The sequence below is a fragment of the Sciurus vulgaris genome (assembly GCF_902686455.1).
Source record: "Sciurus vulgaris genome assembly, chromosome: 11".
In the NCBI taxonomy this organism is placed as follows: domain Eukaryota; kingdom Metazoa; phylum Chordata; class Mammalia; order Rodentia; family Sciuridae; genus Sciurus; species Sciurus vulgaris.
In genome coordinates, this window is record NC_136472.1 from 63,239,254 (window position 1) to 63,261,162 (window position 21,909).

A 21,909-nucleotide genomic window follows, 5' to 3' on the forward strand; every position below is an offset into this window, starting at 1 on the left:
TCAAATCCCTACAAATATCCATCTTTTAATTAACCTGTCTTCCTTCCAGGACTACGATTTGAGGTATCTAAACATTATTTAATTTTATTCCTCTTTTATTTTGTTGCCTATATTTGCAGAGGTGTTCTTTTGTGTCTTTATTATATATAAACCACATTTCAGCCATGCTCTTAAGTAATGGGCTTATCTGGGTGTCCTCGTACCACATCTAAGGTTTTTCCCGAAAAAAAGTCTTCACTTTATAAAAGTGATTGACTGTGTTTTAGTCAGCTATTTCAATGCTGTGGCTAAAATATCTGACCAGAACAATTTTAGAGGAAGAAAGTTTATTTGAGGACTCCCAGTTTCAGAGGTTTTAGTCCATAGAAGCCAGCTCCATTCCTTGGGGCTTGAGGTAAGGCTGAACATCATGCCAGGAGAGGGTGGCCAAGGGAAGCAGCTCACATCGTGGTGATCAGGAAGCAGAGAGAGACTCCACTCACCAGTACAAATGTATACCCAAAGCCATGCCCAATCCCACCTCCTCCAGCCACACCCCACCACTTCAGTTACCACTCAGTTAATCCCTATCAGGGGATTAAATCACTGATTGGATTAGGACTCTTACCACCCAATCATTTCTCCTCTGAACCTTCCTGCATTGTCTCACAATGAGCTTTTGGGGGACACCTCACATCCAAACCGTAACAGACAGACAGAAGAATGTTCCATTACAACAGTCTGCTCACCCTCTGGCCTGTACTGGTGATGTTGCCATGGAAGGGGCTGACTCTATAGGAGAAGAAGAAAAGTGCTTCCAAAGGCTGCCCAGAGCAAGTTCTGGAAAGCCTCGTCTTTTTTTCTGCACCTGCCTTTAAGGTAGAGGTGCCAGTGTGTCATGCTTGACTTTCCTGAGCTCTTTTTTCCCCTCAGCTATGTGTCATTTCAGGAAGTACTGTAGCTTAAAGATTGACAAGGTTTCCTCGACTCTGAAAACAGCCTAATTATGACAGGATCACATTCTTTAAACCCTTTGTTTAGTGGAGTTAATAGAATTAACCCCTCACAAATTTGACTAGGGAATAATAGATTTTTTTTTTGCTGCATCAGGTCTTAAGTGAAAGTCTTCTGGTTTGGAGCTGTGTGCATTTCCTGTAGGATACATGTCCTGCTAGTTTATGCAAATTGAGGATGACCCGGTGCTCCATGGGCCGTCTGCAGCAGCGTCTTTTGGAATGAACCATTCAGGAAAATGGAATGACTTTTTTTTTTTAATTTATTTTTATTGTAAACAAATGGGATACATCTTGTTTCTGTTTGTACATGGAGTAACAGCATACCATTTGCTTAATCATACATTTACATAGGGTAATGATGTTTGATTCATTCTGTTTTTTCCTCCCCCCACCCCTCCTACCCCTCTTTTCCCTCTATACAGTCCCTCCTTCCTCCATTCTTGCCCCCCTCCCATCCCCCCATTATGTGTCATCATCCGCTTATCAGCGAGATCATTCATCCTTTGGTTTTTTGAGATTGGCTTATCTCACTTAGCATGATATTCTCCAATTTCATCCATTTGCCTGCAAATGCCATAATTTTATCATTCTTCATGGTGGAGTAATATTCCATTGTATATATATGCCACAGTTTCTTTATCCATTCATCAACTGAAGGGCATCTAGGTTGGTTCCACAATCTAGCTATAGTGAATTGAGCAGCTATGAACATTGATGTGGCTGTATCTCTGTAGTGTGCTGATTTTAAGTCCTTTGGGTATAGGCTGAGGAGTGGGATAGCTGGGCCAAATGGTGGTTCCATTCCAAGTTTTCTAAGGAATCTCCACACTGCTTTCCAGAGTGGCTGCACTAATTTGCAGTCCCACCAGCAATGTATGAGTGTACCTTTTTCCCCACATCCTCTCTAACACCTATTGTTGCTTGTGTTCTTGATAATCGCCATTCGCATTGGGGTGAGATGGAATCTTAGTGTAGTTTTGATTTGCATTTCTCTTATTACTAAAGATGGTGAACGTTTTTTCATGTTTGTTGATTGCTTGGAGATCCTCTTCTGTGAAGCGTCTGTTCATATCCTTAGCCCATTTGTTGATTGGGTTATTTGTTTTCTTGGTGTTGAGTTTTTGAGTTCTTTATAGATTCTGGAAATTAGTGTTCTATCTGAAGTATGAGTGGCAAAGATATTCTCCCACTCTGTAGGCTCTTTCTTCGCATTGCTGATAGTTTCCTTTGCTGAGAGAAAGTTATTTAGTTTGAATCTATCTCAGTTATTGATTCTTGCTTTTATTTCTTGTGCTATGGGAGTTCTGTTAAGGAAGTCTGATCCTAAGCCAACAAGTTGAAGATTTGGACCTACTTTTTCTTCTATAAGATGCAGGGTTCTGGTCTGATTTCAAGGTCCTTGATCCATTGTGAGTTGATTTTTGTGCAGGGTGAGAGATAGGGGTTTAGTTTCATTCTGTTGCATATGGATTTCCAGTTTGGAATGACTTTTTGAATAAAATTCCAAACTCTACTAGTTCTAGGTGACTGGAAATTTACTTTGAGGGTGGCAAAGTTTATACAGGTGTTCATACCTGGGGATTAATATGTGTCATATTCCAGAGAAGTACAGCCACAGCTAATTTTATCTTTGCTCTTTCTCTGGTGCACAGGGATGTTCCTTTTGAGTTTATCTTTGGTCTTGTCATTTTGGAAAAAGCAGCACATATTTTGAGTTAGGTTTGGGAACAAAATCTGTGGCCTCAGGGCGGGGTGATACTAATGATTCTCATAAGTAGCAAGCCTTTCACTTTTGCTGCATTGGCACCACAGGGCTGTAAAGAACTGAAGAAACCAGCTGCAGACCCCTATTGTGCAATTGGAGGTGAGAATAGGCAAAGTCCCAGGGGCTGGAAGACAGACATGTGGCTACCAGAGACATGACATCAGCCAGTTTACTGGTGCTGTGGAGGAAGGGGAGATTCCAGGTGCTTAGCCTCCTTCCTGCATATGGGGGTGTCTGGCACCACCCCCAATCCTATCTTCAGCCAAGGCTTCTGCCTGGGAAAAGCCTTGTCTAACTTTCTGCCTCCTGCTGTCCCCACTGGGACCTGAACTTGGAAGGGGTCTTGCAACCTTGGCTGTGGGAACAAAGCTTTGAGGAATGGACAGACATGTTTGTCTCTGTGCACTTCACCCCCTCCCCCTGCTTTCACCGCCCCCCTTTGCTGGGAATTGAACTCAGGGCCTCTCACATGATAGGCAAGCACTCTGCCACTAAGCTATATTTGTGTGACTGGACTTGAACTTGTGATTCTCCTGCCTCAGTTTCCGAGTAGCAGATGTGTACATGTTGTGTTGGTGCTAACAACTGATTTAGGTTGCAAACTCAGTGTTGGATGAAGCGAGAAAGGAAAAGCATTGTCTGGGTCTTATGGATTCTGTGGTGGGAATTACTTTTTTCTTGGAAAGGAAAGCAATCTATGATTTAAATCATTTTTAATTAAACTTATATTAGTATTATTTTCTTTTGATGCCTTAATGAAGACCCTCCGTGTACAAGAGAAAAGCATTTCTAATGACTTCCTTTCTGTGTTCTGCTGTGTCCCCTCTGCGTATCCTAGAACAGAGCCTCACACGCATACTTAGGATGGCACATTCTGAAGAAAGTACATCTGCAAGAAAGACATCTTTGCTAACCTTGCCTGCATACAGGCTTCTGGGAACTGTGGTGGGGCTTCTTGGGAAGCTACAGCTGACAGTAGGGCTGGAAAACACTTTATGGCTCTGAAGCATGACAGAGAGACTAGAGCAGGGAGACTTGGAGCCAGTGAAGCCCATCTGCTCTCCAGCTTTGCTTTCCTGTCAGATGTTGGGCTTCCTCCCTGGTTCCACTCTCTTCCCCCAAGACATGTTAAGAAATGAAGCCTGTTGCATGGAAAGCAGGTGGTGCCAAAGCTTATACTAGGATGATCAGTCACCCCCATCCCAGGACTGCTTGGGCTTCTCTGTGACTGGAGAGCTTAGGATTTCTCTAAGACCCTTGCTCACATTCAAGTGTGGGCACTGCTCACTTGAAGCTGTGGAGTACCACCTCCCGCTTATTCTCCCCTGGTAATTTCCTCACACAATATTTTCCTCTTCTTTTGGGCTTTCACAGTTTCCCAGCTGCCAGAGTCCTTGTTCTGAAAACCCACTGCCTCCCCTCTGGGCCCAGGAAGCTGTGGGTAAGCGCTTGGTTTCCTTCTCAGCTGGGCACTTCTGGGAAACTGTCTGCATTCCTTTCTGCCCGACTCTGCCTCAGGGGCTGTGTGGGGTGCAGTTGCTTCATGCTTCTGTGATGTGGAATGCCAGAACAGTTCTGTGGAGACTAGCCTCTGAAGGTGACCAGGAATTTGGAGGTGAACCTGGCTTTTCTTGCAGTTCTGGAGCTAAGAGCTAGCTTTTCATGGGGTGTGGTGTGGTATTGATGCTTTAAAAACTTTTGCAATTTGCCTTCCTGTCTTCTTGCCACTCTAGGAGAAAGGAGGGTGAGGAGAAAGATTAAGGCCGAGTTTCCTGTGATCTTCCTTTGGCACTAGATATGGGGATAGCAGATGCCTTTGATCAGTGAAAAGCTCACATGTGAGACTGTGTCTCCTGGCTGCTGTATAACTGGTGTCTTCCCAGTCTGACTTCTTGGAGCTGTGAATCGTTTCTGTTGTTGTCTCCTTCCTTTGAAGGCAGGTGCCATCTTTACCTGCCTTAAAATCTTTCAGAGGGCAGCAGCATCAGCTTCCTTAAAGCAGAAAGGGGCTCAAGAGGCATTAGAAACATGAGCACCCTGGATGGAAGAGGAGCCTGAGGGAGAGTGCCCAACCCAAGTGTGTGTGTGGATGGTTAGAAGTAGAGACTGTGGCTGAACCCTTCTGTTGAACAGGAAAGAGTAGTTAATCTGGAGAGAGAATGGAGAAGGCTGGGTGTGGAGAGCAGAAAAGCTGGGGAAGTGGGTTTGGGCTTTCTTGGTTGTGCCTGCTGTGCTGAATACTGTGGGTACGATGACCAACAATGCCTTCCTCGGGGAATAGACCTGGTCCCACACCTTTCCTTCCCACCTGCATCTACCATATACCTGGCTTCCTATCAGGGAGGTCCTGGTTTAGAGCATTATGGGGTGGAGACCCCGGGTCTGAGTGGACTGGCCAGTCAGAGTCCCCCTCCCAGTTGTTGGCTGCCTCGATGGTGAGGAACTTCTTTGCAGCTGCTAGTCTTCACCGGTTTGATCTGTGGAAATGTCTGTGCCCGGGCAGGATACACAGCCCTTCTCACACATGTCCTGCCTCCTTAGGGCTTAGGACTTAATTCGAAGCAAACTACCTCAAGGACTCAGACCTGAAATAATATATTGGAGATTACTGCTAGTCTTGGCTCTTCTTCCCCTCAGTCTCTCTCTTCCCTTTATCTTCCCATCACTATCAGGCATTGTAAGCAGCTGACACAGGCTGATTAGAACATTGAGAATGGAGCTAAAGGGCTGTGATATAGCGAGGTGGTAGAGCACTTGCCTAGCTTGCATGTACAAGGTCCTGTGTTTGATCCCTTGCATTACCAAAAAAAAAAAAAAAAAAAAAAAAAAAAAAGATGGGTGGTAACATCTGGTCAGTGCTTGATGTGCTCAGACTCATCTGTAGAGGTTGATCTGGGCCTGGGATGGGGGTCCCTTTCCACCCTAAGTAGAGTGGGTGAATGCAGCGAGGAAAGGATGAGAAAGTACTTCAGGGTTGGGAGGTTGATTCCATCCTTTCCCTTCTCCCTCTTGCACTCCCAGCATTGTTAAAGGCTGGAGAGAAAAGCAAGATCTTGCTTTCTCCAGTCACCAGACTGTCAATAAACACTTGCTGAATTTTTTAGCTTAACCAGTGTTGCAATACAAATATGTTTTCTGATCTGAGAAATTTATACTCTATTGGGAGAGACAATATTTGTTATACAACTAGAGAATATTGAAGATCTTATGTTGGTTGCTAACCACTATTATAGTACAGAAAGGAGAAGACTATGTCTTAAAATCCTAGGAAAACTTCCTTGCAATAGGCAGGAGTTTTTCCTGGTGTTTGAGAGTTGAATCAATTTTATAAGCAAAGGAGGGGTGGGATGTGTTCTAAATGTGGAGGACAGCTAGTAAACAGAATGTGGCACCCCAGGTCACCATGATAAACTGCCTTGAAGTTGTTGGTCTGGCGGCAGAGCGGAGCCAGAAGTTTGAACTCTTAAGTTCTGCCTTGGAGCATAGGAGATGAGAAGTTATGCAGTGAAAGTGGAATTTTGTGGAAATGTCTCTTGTAGAAGTATGGTGATTTCAGAGAGGACTAAAACTGGTAATAGGAGACCCTGCTTAAGGGGATGAGAGGTTGGCAATAGGAATGCAGAGGAAGGATGTGAATCCTGGAGAATATTTCAAAGTGGAATAGGCAGGACCTAAACATAGGGTATTAAGGATGAATTTGAGAAAGATACAGTGCTAAAATTTCTGACCTGTGAGAGTCACATATAACATAACAGTGATATATGTTTGAGAAATGGTTTATACTTTTCAAAGCTTTCATTCAGTATTTCACGTTATCTGGACTCTTAGAGTTTATGTAGTCTAGCTTCATTTTATAGGTGGGAGATTGGAGCCAAGAAAGGGTAACGGACTATTCTTAACTTTAGTGGTAGAGCAGAAACTCTAGTGTAGACCTCTGCTAGGGCAGTTTTCAGACAACAGTAGCCTGGAGGAAAGAGTGTGGAGTTAGAAGATACTCCATCCAATTGACTGACTTCCACTTTCTCCAAGCCAAACAAAACTTACTCAGAAGCATTCAGATCCCATCAGTGGTTCTGCTACTAAGAACTGTTTTGAGAACCCAGACCAGGATGATGGAATCTTTGGGTCCTTCTTGTTCTGAGGTTCTTACATGCACAAAATTTATGTATATGAAAAATGTTGAGTTTCATGAGAAACAGTGGCGGATCTCTCATTGGTACCTTTCTAAGGAAATTTTGAGAGCAATTTGATTCCACATGTTTTTCACCTGTGTGCTGACCACAGAACCTAACTGCTGAGGAGGACACAGCTTACTGTAGTAGGTTATGACCAGTGATAATCAGTAGCCAAGGACCCAATATCTGCAGTTAGGGCTCAGCTTTTCTGTCTGCTTCTTCTTCCCATCTCCTCTTAAAATATAAATGTGCATTCTCTCATTCTCTTTCTCTCTCTCTCCCTCTTCCTTCCTTCCTTCCTTCTCCTCACACACACTTCTCTCCCTCCCTCCCGCTCCTCCCTTCCCCTTGTCTCCTTCCTTCATTTTTTTTCTCCCACAATGTTTCTCCATCCTGATGCCCTCCACTCTTGTCTAAGTAACTTCCTGTGATGCAGCAACTTCCCCTCTTGGTTACATGCTACACTACTGCAGAGCACCTTGGAATATTGTTTTGTCTGTGACTGGCACTCAGTGGTCCAAGCCAGAATCTAGGAGTTGTTCTGGACCCTTCCTCACCTCTATAACCAATCACCCTCCAAATTTTTGTCTATTAAAAGAGCTCTTGAGCCTCTTCCTTTGTTTCTATTCCATGGTGCCATACAACAAGAGAGGGAGGAGAAAAGGATTGTGGGTGGAGAAGGAAAAATAGATATCCTCAGTGTTCTTCAAAGCATTTCGAGGACTGTGCCTCTCATAAGTCTGCTTGGTGGTCTGTGTTCTGACCCTCAGCTACTGCACAGAGGCAGCTCCACTGGAGCCCATGAAGACAAACCAGAGAAGTGCTATGTCCTGGGGAGTAGGAAGTTGGTGCTTTGTCTGGGATCTGGGCTCCTAGATGTCTCATGGGCAGCTATAACTGCTGAGTTGTGTTGCTGAAGGTATGTGGCTGTTTCTATATACTTCTAGGTGAGGAGGCAAAAGTCGTCGGGCTGAAGTGAGCTTCTGTCTGCTTCTCCTAGTTTTCATTGTCTGTCTGGCCTTTCCCTTGCTTTCAGTTTCTGGCTCAGTTATGTTGGTAGGAACAATTCTCCTTCTAAAGCTTCTTAAGGGGATAAATTTGTAGTGCCCTTAGTTTAGTCTGAGTGACCTTGTTCTTAGTATCTATCCCAGCCACGTACATACCTGTTGGGGGTCCATTTCTCACTTTTTCTCCTTTTCTCCTCCAGATAACATTGCTGTGGTTCACTGAGTCTCCCCTTCTTCACTCTTGGTTAGGTGCAACGAGTATTTAAAGGGGGAAGTGGATTACATGGGTGGTAGAGGAAGTATGTGGGCTTGTGAATTGTTGTCTGGAAGGTCTGTTCTCTCCTGCCTTTCAAAGCAGCAGGTGAAGTCAGCCATAGTTGAGCTGTCTGTCTTTTGAGCCATCCTTGAAAAATAGGTGGTTCACTCTTTGGAAGCTTGATGAGATGGTCTTGTTTATTAAAGTGACAACGACAAAACAGACCTCCAAATCCTAACCACAAGTCTCCATCTTTGCCCCTGAAAACACTTGCATTTCTCTGTTGGTCTCTGACCTCTGTGTTGCCAGTGGCACTTCTGCTAGCTGTATTTGGAGAATCCCAGAATCTGAAAGGGAACAGATGATTTCATTCAAACAGTGATAACCTGGTAACTAACTCTTGGTAGTACACAGAGTTGAATCTTACCTTGCTGAATTTTCCCTGAGAATGCTTCCCCTTCTCAGCTCCTGTGGCCTATTCCTTGGAAGAGGTGTGTCATGCATTACTGATGGCAGATGTTATTTGCCTTGTTGATGAGTGGCTAGTCTTTCAACACTTTGCGTTGATTTCCTCCTCTGCTCTAGTTGAGGCAAGCCATTGTCACCCTGTCTGCCTCTGGAGTCCCAGGGCCTTGGGTGAGGAAAGTCTTTTGCTGACTTGCTGTGCTGGGCACAGTAGTCCTTGACCCTGTGTTCTTTTCTAGGAACTCCATATGTTGAGGGAATAAAGGGTTTTCTAAATTCTTTCCTTTCTTCAAAAGACTAAATGGTACTTAAGTATGTTCTTTGACATCCTGGGAGTAATGCTCAGGAATCCCCCCAAATTTGGTATTCTAAGACTTCTAAACAAGCTTCCTCTCTTTCTGTTCTTTAGGATTTTAAATTGCTCTCTCTTCTTCCTCCATATTCCTCTGTTTTTCTTTCATCATCTCACCCATCTTCCCTTCCTTGCATCCTGGGGTCTTAGTTTTTTCCTATTGTTTAAGTTTCTCTGTGTTGACTTTAACTGAACAAGTATTTATAAATGCCTCTTTTTATACAAAATTCGAACTAGCTCTATTCTGGGTGAAAATAGGATATACTCAGTGCCTGCATTGTTAAGAAAGGAACTAATCATTGCATAGATTAGAAACTTTTATACTTCTAACCTTGGGGGAAAATGGAGTGATTTTTATAAAAAAAAAAAATGGCATCTTCTACTATAGCATGTTGAAGTTTATTTAGTGTAACACTCAGGATGGGGATCTAACTTAGTAGTAGAGTGCTTGCCTATTGTGTTAGAGGCCTTGGGTTTAATTCCTAGCACCACAAAAAAGAAAAATTATACTCACCTGTAAACCAGAGCCATCATGTCTAGGATAGAGCTGACTTTTGAAGGGCCAGTGCTCTTCTCTCTTCCTAAATCCTTAGAAGAGCATCAGTTTCCTGGTATAAGCTGGTTTGTGCACATCCCAGCAGTGCCTGAGAAAGCTGCAGTGCTGCATTCCTACCATCTAATGTTTCAGACACAGCATTCAAATTCATGTCCCTGCTCGAATATAAATGGCTGTCGGGTGACAACTTAGTATAGAAGGTTAAAGATCCCTACAAATTCACTGTACTCTGAGAGTTAAAAATAAAACTTGGTGATTCTGATCGTAGTGAACTGTAGCTGGGGGAGCTGATGGGTATGAATTGTTTGGATTCCTGAGCTGCTCAGTGTCTGTGCTAAAACTTGAAAGGTCAGAGCCCCAATTGGGAGGTTTTGATGTTAATAGCAGGAGGGACAGAGCTCAGCTGTCCCTTCTTTCTGTGAACATTTTTTTTTCCACATTGGGGAAAAAAAAAACCAGGGTCTCACACATGCTAGGCAAATGCTATACCATGGAGCTACATCCCCAGGCCCCTTTTTCTGTTTTTATTTTTTGAGATAGGATCCTGCAATTCACCTGCTGGGATTTCAGGTATGTGCCATTGTGCCTGGCCTCTTAGTGTTCCTTCATGTTGCTTAGCCACAAGTTTCCCCAGAGGGGGCTACACAAGACTAAAGTGGTGTTTTTTTTTTTTAAACCTTTCTGTTCTGCAGGAGGACTTAACAACCTCAAGAACTAGACATGCCATGTTATTGCTCAGTTTAAGGGGCTCCACACTCTTGGATTTCCATTTTTTCCTTTCAGTATACTTGCTTAAAATGTTATTCAAGACTCCATTTACCCCTGGATCTGCAAGTTTAGTGTGTGTCTTCCAGAAACATTTTGTTCTTACTAGAACATGAACTTCATTTGATCTGGGCTCTGTATTTCAGTCATTTAAATTCAGCATTACATTGACTCCCCAGTTGACTCTTATTAAACTTTTCCTCAGGTCTTTTTCGCTTGCACTATCCTCATTCTGTTGTCATGCAGTTTTTTCCCTAATCTTAAGCATAAAATTGTATATTTTGCCCATTAAAAATTTCACCTTGGGGTCAGGGATGTGGCTCAGTGGTAGAGTGCTTGCCTAGCATGCATGAGGCTCTGGGTTTGATCCCTGGCACCACCAAAATAAAATAAAATAAAATAAAACAAATTTTATTGTGTGGGCTAGGGTTGCAGCTCACTGGTAGAAAAATGTTTTGCATGCTGAGAACCCTGGGTTTGATCTGTAGCACCACAATAAATAAATAAATAAATACAGATATACATACATAAAAAATAAACAATAAAATTTCATCTTGTTATACTTAATTTATGGTTCCAGTTTGTGGAAGCCTAATTATCCCTAGTATATTAATTGTCCCTCCTAATTAATTTGTCACATGCATATTTGATAAAGTGTGTCTTATCTAAATTATTTATGAAAGGGATTACCATGTTAAGATCTAGAACAAATGAGAAAAGGAAAGAATATTATAGGACAGTATTCCTGATAAGCATAGATGCAAAAGTCCTCAACAGAGTACTGGAAAACTGAATTCATCTGCACATTAAAAGGTCATACTTCATGATCAAGTAGGATTTATTCTTGGGATATAAGTATGGTTTGATAAATGCAGATTAATATATGTCATAAAACAGATGGAAAATGTCCAAACTCTTAGGAGTCCCAGAACTTCTTCTGGTTGATATCTACTCTTTTCACATCAATGTTTGGGCTAAGTTGTCCTGAGTTTCCAGTTCATCAGCTGCCTGGGTATCTGTGTATCTCTGTTTTATCTATAAGATCTAGAGAAATATTTCTAAAGTCCAAATAAATTATGTTTCTGGTATTCTTTTGCTTATATGTGTATTTGTTTATGTATGTGTTTGTTTATATGATATGTAATATGTATTATATAGAAGTACTTATCATGAGCTACTTAGTGTCTGTGCAGTGGCTCACAGCTGTAATCCCAGCAACTTGGAATTACAACTAGTATATATCATGTAAAATGTATGCAACTATTTTTTTTTTTTTTTTTTTTTTTGGTACTGAGAATTGAACCCAGGGTGCTCAACCACTGATTCACATTCCTAGCCTCTTTTTTTTTTTTTTTTTCTAAATATTTTATTTAGAAATAGGGTCTTGCTAAGTTTCAAAGGGCCTTGCTAAGCTGCTGAGGCTGGCTTTGAACTCGTGATCCTCCTGCCTTGGCCTCCTGAGCCACTGGAATTACAAACGTGTGCCACCATGCCTGGCTGCGACTATTTTTTAAATCTCCAAACTATTATGTATTACTACCTATTGCTTAGTGTTTTACACATACCTTCTCCTTTATTCTCTACAATAATTCTATGATAAATAACCTCTAGTGAAAGTAATGATATTTTGTGGTATAACTTAATCTCCAGTGATCATCAGTGCTTCCTTCTCCAAGTCGTTGTCACTTTTTGTAGACACTCTTCTGCAACTGAATGACAGTTTTAAATTTTCTCCAGCCCCTAACTGGGATATCTTCCTCAGTTTGAGGCCAAGGAGGCAGGTCGCTGGACAGAGGTCCACTTTTGAAACTAGAACTCAGAGTTAAGACAAGTTTCGTGTCCTATAGAATGCTTCAGGCTGGCAGGAGAATTAAGCTGAGTAAGTCTTGGTGTACTGAGTCACAAGGCAGTGAGGTGCGTTTGACGCTGGAGTGACAAACTGCTGGTTCCAGGAGCACTGGTGTTGGAGTAAGAATCCAGTGCAGCCAGGAAATTCAGGGAAATTGGTTAGAGGAAGTGACACTTCACAGCATTGTCCAGGTCTTATGCTGAGCGGTACTTCTTTCTGGGCTCAAGGCATTTCTTGATTAAATCATGGGAAAGCAGTCTGAGTCCTCTTTTCCTCCCACCTCTTCCCTTGCCCCCCACTTTATACCCTGCTTCTCACTGAAGCTGAGTCATGACAAGTTAGAATTTTGGTTGAACTCATAGTTCCAAACCAGGTCAGCTTGAAAAGCCCATTCTAGAAGGACAAAATGGTACTGTCATCAGGGGTCTGGGATATTGCCTTTGTGGTTCAGTCTTGTCTGACCCCAAACCTGTGTTTACATGGCACAGTGTTAAAATGCTGGAACTGGCTGGACACAGTGATGCATGCTTATAAACCTGGCAACTTGGAAGGTTGAGTCAGGATGATTGTAAGTTTGAGGCTAGCCTCAGTAACTCAGTGAGTCTGAGACTAACTTAGCGAGACCCTGTATCAAAATAAAAAAATAAAAAGGTTTGGGCTGTAGTGCAGTGGTAAAGTGCCTCTGGGTTCAATCAGTACTCCCTCCCCCAAATTGCTGTGACTTATCAAGGGGCAGTGGTTAGGAGCCTGTGGATATGAGAGCTCTCAGGAAATTATGAACATCATCTATAAACCTTGTGATAGATATTCCAAGAGACTGGGTCAAGCCACTGAGCACCTTGTGTTCTGGGGATCTGAACCTTGAGCTTCATATTGAAGGTTGTGAGCTTAGTAGAATTGCAGTGGGGCTGGAAGACGGGCAGACTGAAGGAGAGTGGCCTCAACTTCCACATGAAGATGTCCATAATCGCTTCACCACTGGCCATGGGACTTAGAGGAGTTGTAGGCTGAATCCCACACTTCTGTAGTTGTGAGTCTGAGAGTGAGGTGAAGTGGGTTAGGTAGCTGGCAGGAGGTTTAGGACAGGACTAAGGATCTGGGAGAATTCCCAATTATAAAATACCAGGCCTTGAGCACAGAATGGATATTTTTTCTGTTTCCCTAGGAAGGTTGTACAAGCAAGGTATATATAGCATTGACCAGCACACTGGTGTTCTATCAGACACAACTCCTGGGTAAAGGAGGACTGGAATTGTCATCTGGAGGGAATAATTTATTTTGTTGATATCAAGCCCTAATAGAGCCAGTGTAGAGACTGCTTGATTTGCAGTAGACAGATTGTCTTCCAAGAGAATTTAGTTAGCTACTGTGAATTCTTCTGCCCTGTACAGGCAACTTTGAGGCTGATGACTGGAGAGAATCCCATAGAGCCTCGGTCCTCTTCTAGGCACATCCCAGACCATTTTCTTGTTTCCCCATCCTGTGTTTGGTGCCTTTCTTTTCTCTCTAGCCTTACTTAGGCAGGCAGCCTGACTCTCTCACCTTTTCCTTCAGGACAGTTTGCCTTTATCTAATTGGTGATGGTCTTCTCTCTGATCCCAGGCAGATTACTCCAGAGTCCCACGCCAAAGGCTTGCCGAAACTGTTGCGTATAGACACTCTGTACTCCCTCAAAGTGAGAAGCCTTTCTGCTGCTTGAACTTACTCAGAAGGCAGCAGGACAAGTGACTGCAATAGAACCTTGAAGCTAGAAGAACCCTTGAAAGAGGGCTAATGTAGTCCTCTAATTATGTGGAGGGAAAAGCAGAGACCGTTAGGTGACAGGGGATTATTTAGAATCTCACCACATCAGAAGGCTGGAAACTGGAACTGGGCTCTAGTCAGCCAACTTCTACTCCCAGATTTAAAATTTTGTTCTCCTCACCACGTTGCCACTCACAGGTAGAAAATGGAAAATGTGAAGTCCTTAAGGGCTTTTCTGTAAGTGGCCACTAGAGTCCAAGGTAGAATTAATGGCGGTGTTCAGAACACATGTCTGGTTCCCTGTGAAATTGGTAGAATGGTCTGTCCTCAGTGGAGATGCTGCTGGACCCCAGTCTGGTGGACCCTGGGCTCTAGGATCCCCAGAGGCATCTGAAGTTAGACCATTTAAGCTGGGTGTGGTGGCACACGCCTGCAAACCCTGTGACTCCAGAGGTTGAGGCAGGCGGATCCTAAATTCGAGGCTACTTAGTGAGGCTCTGTCTCAAAATAAAAAATAAAAAGGAGTGGGATGTGACTTAGTGTTAAAACATCCCTGGGTTCAATTTCTTGTAACAAACAAAACAAAACAAAAAGACCATTCAGATCTTTTAGGATTCAACTAGCAATATTAAACCCACAGTTCTTTTGATCCCAAAGTAAGGAGTGACTTTAAAAGATTTACTCTGTTCCTGTGTTTTTTAGGTTCAAAATTTCAGTTGTTTTTAAAGAGACAAGAAAATACCATAAACTCAAGTGATCTAATCTGGACTCTGATTATCATATACATAGAATACATGTATATCTAAGTATAGACTATATATAGGTGTATATATGTATATATGTTTATGTACAAATTCTCTCTATACAGTGTAAGTCCATCCACTGAAATTCCCTCGTCCTTGGAGAGAACAGCTGTTTCTGTGTGGGGAGCCTTTTCAGTGATTCATTCATCTCATACACGTTGACTGCCCATAATAAGTGAAACACTGAAATCCACACGTGCATCTGGAGAGTCTTGGGTGTGGGGGACAGGTGTGGAAGTAGCAGTGATAAAATGCTACACACACCATAATACAGGCATCTGGGCTAGCAGAAGAGGCAAACAGATTCCGTCAGGAGACCAAGAAATCGTTCACAGAGGAGGTGCTAACTGTGCTGCTCCTGGAAGTGAGTTCAGTTTTGTTAGTGGGGGCAGGAGAGGCATCAGCTGAAGGTAACAGCATGAGCAGTGGAGGGAGGAGAGGAAGATGCAGGCAGTTTTCGGAGCACCAGGCAGTGTGCTGTGGAGTGCCATGGTTGTACCTGTAATGTGGGGGTGGGGGGGTGGCAGCAGGGGAGCTGTGAACAGGAAATGAAACCAGAAAGGATTTCAGATTTTGGAGGTAATGTAGCTTGAGAGAGAAGCTGGACCTAATCACACTATAGTTGTTAGCTGCTGTCGTGTAGACCTTTGTTATTCCCCCCAACCCCATACAGTAGTTTTCAGCAATTTGTTTTTAGTAATGGAACTCTTTTTTCAAACTCATTTTACATCCATCTCCAATTATAAAACATGAGATACATTTTTTTTAGTAAAGTAATTTTTGCCAGTGTAGGACAATTTTTGTCCATGTACAGTGGAGGCGAGAGACAGTATTTTGTCTCCAAGTGTAACTGACACCAGCGAATCCTGGCATTGTGGGAGCTGGGCCATTCCTGTAGCCCGCTTGGTTTGGCAGTGACACAGTGGTGGTAGACAGCTTGTGAGTGGGCACTCCAGTAGTGGGAGAGGCTGTAAAACCCTGGATTGTGTCCCTAGGAGAGTGACCTTACAGGGAAACTTCTGGGAAACAAACCACAGGGAGACTTTACAGGAATTTTTGGTTGAGCCCACAGGCAAGACACATGTGGAAAAGAAATGTAATTATAGTTTGTAAGTCTATGAAAAGCTACAATGAATGACATAAAATAGCTGTTCTGAGTTTTTCCTTCTGGTAGGACAGGAAGAAATGAGATTTTTGCATTCATTCAGCAGATATTTATTGAGTGCTTGCTGTGAGCTAGGCCCTATACTAAGGGTAGAGACTGTGGTGGTTAGCAAAATAATCCAGGTTCCTGCACCCAAGGAAATCATGGGGGAAGACTGACATTAAGCAAATAATTACACAAATGCATAATTACAAATCATGGTGAATACTTTGAAGGATAAATACAAGGAACCTCATTTAGACTGGAGGATCATGGAAGTCAAGATGACAGAGTCAAGTTGAGACAAAGTGAGTAAGAGTTATTTAGGCAAAGACTGTGGGACTGTTGAGTGTCCCAGGCAGAGCGAAACCTGGGGAAAAAAAAAAAAAAAAAGATCTGGCACATTTAGAGAACTCAAAGATGTTTTGTGTGGCTAGTGCGCTGAGGGGGAAGGGCAGGAAGTGAGCTGAGAGGCAGCAAAAGAAGAATCATGCTAGACCTTACAGGTTCTGGTAAGAATTTAGATTTATCCTTAGTGGGAAGCCACTGAAGGGCGTTAAGCAGGAAGTGACATGATTTGTGTAAAAAGGTGATTCAGATAACTGTGGAAAATGAGGGTGTGATATTGTGAAATATATATTTGGTCTTCCTCCTTTTTCTTGGCATACAACTCCTAAAATCCTTGGACTCTCTCAGGTGGCAACTGTCTTTTGTATGCTGTTGAGCTGACTGATAGCTGGGGGCTCCTGGATAGCCTCAGGATGGGGGCTGGTTGCCAGGGGAACCAACCTTGTGATTAGAGGGTTGGAACTTTTCAGTCTCACTCCCCAACCTTGGGGAGGGGAGATGAGATGAGGTTAATAAATTGGTCACCAGTAGTCAGTGATATAATTAATTGTGCCTATGTAATGAAGCTACCAAAAGGACTACCCAAAAGGACTAGATTCAAGAGCTTTGAAATAGCCATACACCAGGAAGTTTCTGAAGGTTGGCAGCCCACAGAGGGTATGGTAGCTCTGTTTATACCCCCATACGTTGCCCTATCCATCTTTTCATCCAGTGTTCATATGTATCCTTTTTAATATCTGTGATAAGAAACCAGTAAACATATGTGTTTCCTGGATTTCTGTGAGCCATTTTAGCAAATTAATTGAATCCAAGGAGGGGGTTGTCAAAACTTCGATTTGTAGGTGGTTGATCAGAAGCATAGATACAACAAAATAAGGCTTGCTTTTGGTATACAAAATGGCGGGAGGTAGTATTGGAGACTGAAACCTCACCTGTGGGTTCTGATGCTGTCTCTAGGTTGACAGTGCCAGAACTGAACTAGAGGACAACCCGTGGGTATCCACTGCAAAACTGATAACTTGCTTGGTGTATGGAGAGAAACCCTTACATGGCTGGTCATGGAACTCTTCTGTGTTAATTGTGGAGTGAGAATAGAAGAGAAACCGAGTTTGCTTTTTCCTGTATTCTCAAAGAGGGCAGGAGTGAAAGCTGGGACCATTAGAAGGTTTTTGTAGTAATTAAGGTGAAGGACGGGTAGCAATGGTTGTGGAGAAAAATGGACAGATAATAGATATATTTTGGAAGTAGAATTTTTGAAACTGGTAAATGGTTTGGGTGTGGGGAGAAAGAGGTAGGAAGATTGGAGGATGTCTCCCATTTTCTGGCTCAGGTTTGCGTGTGGATCTCTTAAGATAGTAGACAGCATAAGCCTGTAAAATTTTTATCCTTCAGGAAGGGTCAAGCAGGATTGATCTGAATCCAGCCTTGCAGAGGCAGCAGAGAGAAGCAAGTGAACTTTGGATCTGCCAGTTCAAGGAGCTTATACATAATAACGAACCCAAGCAAGGATTTTAGTTCTCCCTGTATTAGGGCCCTTACTTTTTCACTTCCCCCTGAGGACAAGGCCCTAAGGAAACTCTGTAAACCCAGCATGCCACTAGGGGGAGCATGGCCTGCGTTGTGTGTCTGGTTTTGAGGGCTTTTTGAGTTTGGATTACTTTAGTGACTGACTTTTATCAATTTTAGTGCTCAAAATTGACTCCTGACCCCTGGTACCACTTAAAAGAATGCCTGACATATGGTAGGAGCTCAGTAAATGTTAATTAGTTTAACTATTATATTGTGAATTTTTTGCGGAAATGGGTAGGATCACCTTTTGTTTTTCTATATGGAGACTGGGCTAGTCCAATGTATATTTTCTGTATCAGAAGAAGAGCAGAGGAATGCTTGTTGGGCATGGGAGGCGGGAAAAATTTGAAAATTTAATGATGTTACACATGTCCTTACATTTTGTCTTCCTTTGTAGACTTGGGACTCAAGGGCCCATGAAGGGTTTCTGAGCTGGACTTGGGTATTGGTTATTTTATTTTTTATTTTTGCAGTCCTGAGGATTGAACCCAGAGGTAGCTCTGAGCTACAGACCCAATCCTTTTTATTTTTTATTTTGAGATGTGGTCTTGCTAAGTTTCTGAGGTTGACCTTGAACTTGCAGTCCTCCTGCCTCAGTATCCTGAGTTGCTGGGATCATACACATGCACCAGTGTAGCAGGCTAAGGTTGGGTATTTATAGTGGGTAATTGGGTACACCTTTGAAACTCTGAATGTCTCACTAAAGCAATAGTGCCCACCACTTTGGATCTGTGCCAGCCTGTCATTTCCTGTTGGATTTTGTGGCAATTCTCCTTCCTTAATTTCTTTATATTTTTAAACTCAAATGAATCCAGATATTGTTTTGAGAATTTTGTAGTATATGGAGGTTAATCAAAATTACAAGGAGGGCTGGAATGTAGCTCAGTGGTAGAGCCCTTTACCTAGCATGTGCGAGGTCTTGGGTTCAATTCCCCAGAAGGATTCTGCAAGGGACTGTGGCATTAAAGATTCCGTCAGGACCTCTTTAGCACTGTTTTGGGAAGCATAAGTGGAAAATGTCCCCCTTGAGCCTCCGTGTTCTCAAAGGGAATACCACCTGTGTTTTTTGCTTGTTTTTGATGAGGAGCTGCTGGGATCAATGACTTAAGGAGGGCGCTTTGAAGTATAGCATATTTCTTAATGCATATCCCTGCCCTACTGGTTGCTTAGGTGATAGGTCATATAGGTGGAAACTGGGAGGTCTGGTGTCTTGCCCAGTGGCAGGTGGCAGGTTAGTGGTGGAGTCAGGCACTGCCAGGGGCTTCTGATTCTGCTCTGCCTGGTGTTTTTCTTGCAACTGCTCTTCTTAATGTATGCCAGAGAGCTGAAAGCCTTGGGCACTGCTTTTAGATCTATTATTTCCTGGTTCTGTGAAATGGGGCAAGTAATTTTATTTTTGTTTCAGGTATTTAAAAAATTTGTTAAATTAGTATAATAATATTAGTCCTAACTTTCAGGCCTATCATGTCGAACAGATACAGGTGAACTGAGATTTATGAGAGTATTTTGGAAAAGTGTAAGGTAATGTGTAGCCATAGGGTAGGATATTTTCTCTCTAATCTGTGCATCAGGATGTTCTATGTCTCATAGATTCTATCATAAATTCTTTAGGCTAGAAGGATGGTAGTTAAGCCTACCTCATTAGGACCTGGAAAGATTGTCTACCCTCTCCTGGGAACACAGTCTTGTATCTCATAACTGATTATGAGAAAACTAGCCAGTTTTCAAGATCTGGTGGCAGGGTACTTTGATGGAAAGTATACTGGACTGGGGTGGGGGTGCTTGACTGGTCTCTACTCTTAGTTCTTTGCCGAAATAGCTGTGTAACTGAATCAAACATCTGATCTCTGTGATCCTCAGTTTTCCCATCTATAAAATGGTCATACACTTATCTGTCGAGTGCATTTCAAAAGATTTTGAGGATCAAACAAAATAATAAATGTAAAAGGGTGTTACACGCAGGAGTGTACACGGGGGCCACAGAGGTTTTGCTGTGTCCCAGGCATTGAACTAGCTTTTGGACAGAAGCTCACAGGAGGCCTAGACTTCAGCTGCAGGTTCTGTGTCAGGGTGTCAGGGCAGAGAGAGGAGGCTGCGTTTCCATCATGTTTGTTTCATTGGCTGTGACTCTGGACTTGCCCAGGACTCCTTATCCTGACCTAGTGTGTTTCTTCTCCATTGCAGGAAGATGAGAGACTGCTCAGGCACCCACACTAGTACCATGGGTCCCTGTACTGGTTAAAGCCGTCTCCACGACCTGGACGGGCAGCAAGGTAAGCAGAAAGGCTAGTCCAGGCGAGCTCCTGAGATGTGAGTGCATTTCCGTCCCAGCGGCTGCCGGGAAAATCCCAAGTACACAAACACGTCAAGGCAATACATCAGGGTCCCTCCTCCCCAAGCTCCACGACCCACAGGAAGGGCTTGCTTCCCCTCCATGCGCTCCAGCTAACTCCCTCCCCCCGCCTGGCGGGGATTCTTCGGAGTTCCAAAAACTGTGATACTTGAAGAGAGGAAAACAGGTCCACTCGCTGTGTCCCTTCTCCCCTCTGAGCTGTTCAAACAAGTTCCCAGGAACAGTCAAGAGCCCCTGGTTGACCGGAAGGGAGGTAGGAGGAGTGGAATGCGTGCAAAAGCTCAGCTGATCAAAAGGCAGCGCAGCTTCATGGAAGTCTCCCAGGACTGAGTGAGTGAGTGAGAGAGAGAGAGAGAGAGAGAGAGAGAGAGAGAGAATGCGTGTGCGCGCGTGCTCGCTGGCGGTACAGTGAGAGCGTGCCGTGCCGTGCGCGCCGCCAGACCCGGAGGACAGAGTCTCCATGACAACCCGCCTGGCCGGCTAGCCGCGCTCTGCTCACTTGGCTGGAAGGAGCGCCACTAAAGGTCAGAGGAAGAAGCTGTAGAAAGCTCACAGCAGGTATTGGAGTTTAAGCCAGTGGATTGGGGCCCTGAGCTCCCTGACCCACTGTGGTGTGAGCCGGACTCTACTGAGAATGGAGTGGGCAGGAAAGCACCGGGACTTTCAGGTAAGGGCAGCTTGGCTCCGATTGCTCTCCTCCTCTCCCAGCCCTGGTCTTCGGCTGTTTTCTGGGAGGCAGGCGAGTGTCTGTACTCTCTGCTCAGGGTTTGGGGCTCGGGAATGATGTCATGCTCCAACAGTTGGATTCTATTAGCTTGAGCAGGAGAGAAACAGCCAATATTCTTGACTCTGCAAATCTAGCTGATCTTACTTTTGCTGAATCTGAGGTGTTTAGCCTTCACTCTTACTTTTATTTAGCACAAAGCCACAAGATAGTTTTTACAGGAAGACTCTTTTATAGAGAAAAAAAATGAATTCTCACCACTCCAGCACTGTTCGTAGTTTTTACATGGAAACTCAAGTGTCTTTTTGAGTGACTTGGTTCATTCTAGTGGACACCATCTGTTTTGTCTCTTGGTACTATGTCTGACCTGTAGCAAAGATAGAAAAGACTAATTAAACTCAGTGAGGAGCCTTCAGTGAGTTCCAGGTCCCCCTGGAGCAGTTATTGGGATGGAGGTAACTGTCATAGGGGTATCTGAACTGACGCCTGCTCTCTCTACCTCCCTCATTAATAAGATTGAGTCACAGGCTTTCCTGAGTTGTGGGGAATGGGCTACCCTGGGGTTGGGGGACTTATAAAGAAGTGTTTTATCCAGATGTTGCAGCATGAGCTCTCAGATTCCCTTGACTAACATTGCAATCATATCTCAGGACACGCCGTGTCCACATTGTGCACTCCTACTCTGATTGCTCTACATTTTGGTAAAACTTGTTCTGACCTGGAGGAGTGGTGTGTGGTGAGCTCAGTGTGGCCTAGGAAAGGAGACCCTCCCAGAAAGATGAGGCAGTTAGGTGGTCAGTTATTTTGTTAGGAGCATGAATACTGTGGTTACTCCCTGCAGGAGAGACCCATCAGGAGATGTCCTTCCACCTCAGCCACGTTCTCTCTTAAACTACTCCTTGGCCTCAGGGAACTTCGTGGATGCTTTTGGTTTCTCAGTGGCACAAGGGAACAGCTGCTGTCCTGGCTGTCCAGTTTTTCTTCTTGAACTTTCTGAACAGAATGTCTTTTGTGTTCTGGAGAACAATGAGGGGGCCTTC

At 43.6% G+C, this 21,909-nt stretch overlaps 1 protein-coding gene across 6 annotated transcripts in view; it reads left to right on the forward strand.

Moving 5' to 3' along the window:
- Positions 1-21,909, forward strand: part of DENND2B (DENN domain containing 2B) — a 153,234-nt gene that overhangs the window by 30,376 nt on the left and 100,949 nt on the right. For 5 of the 6 annotated variants that reach the window (XM_079104261.1, XM_079104260.1, XM_079104258.1 and 2 more), the window contains one exon: positions 19,977-20,065. The gene's annotated coding sequence lies outside the window, so the exon portion shown is untranslated. The other variant, XM_079104263.1, reaches the window with a different exon arrangement.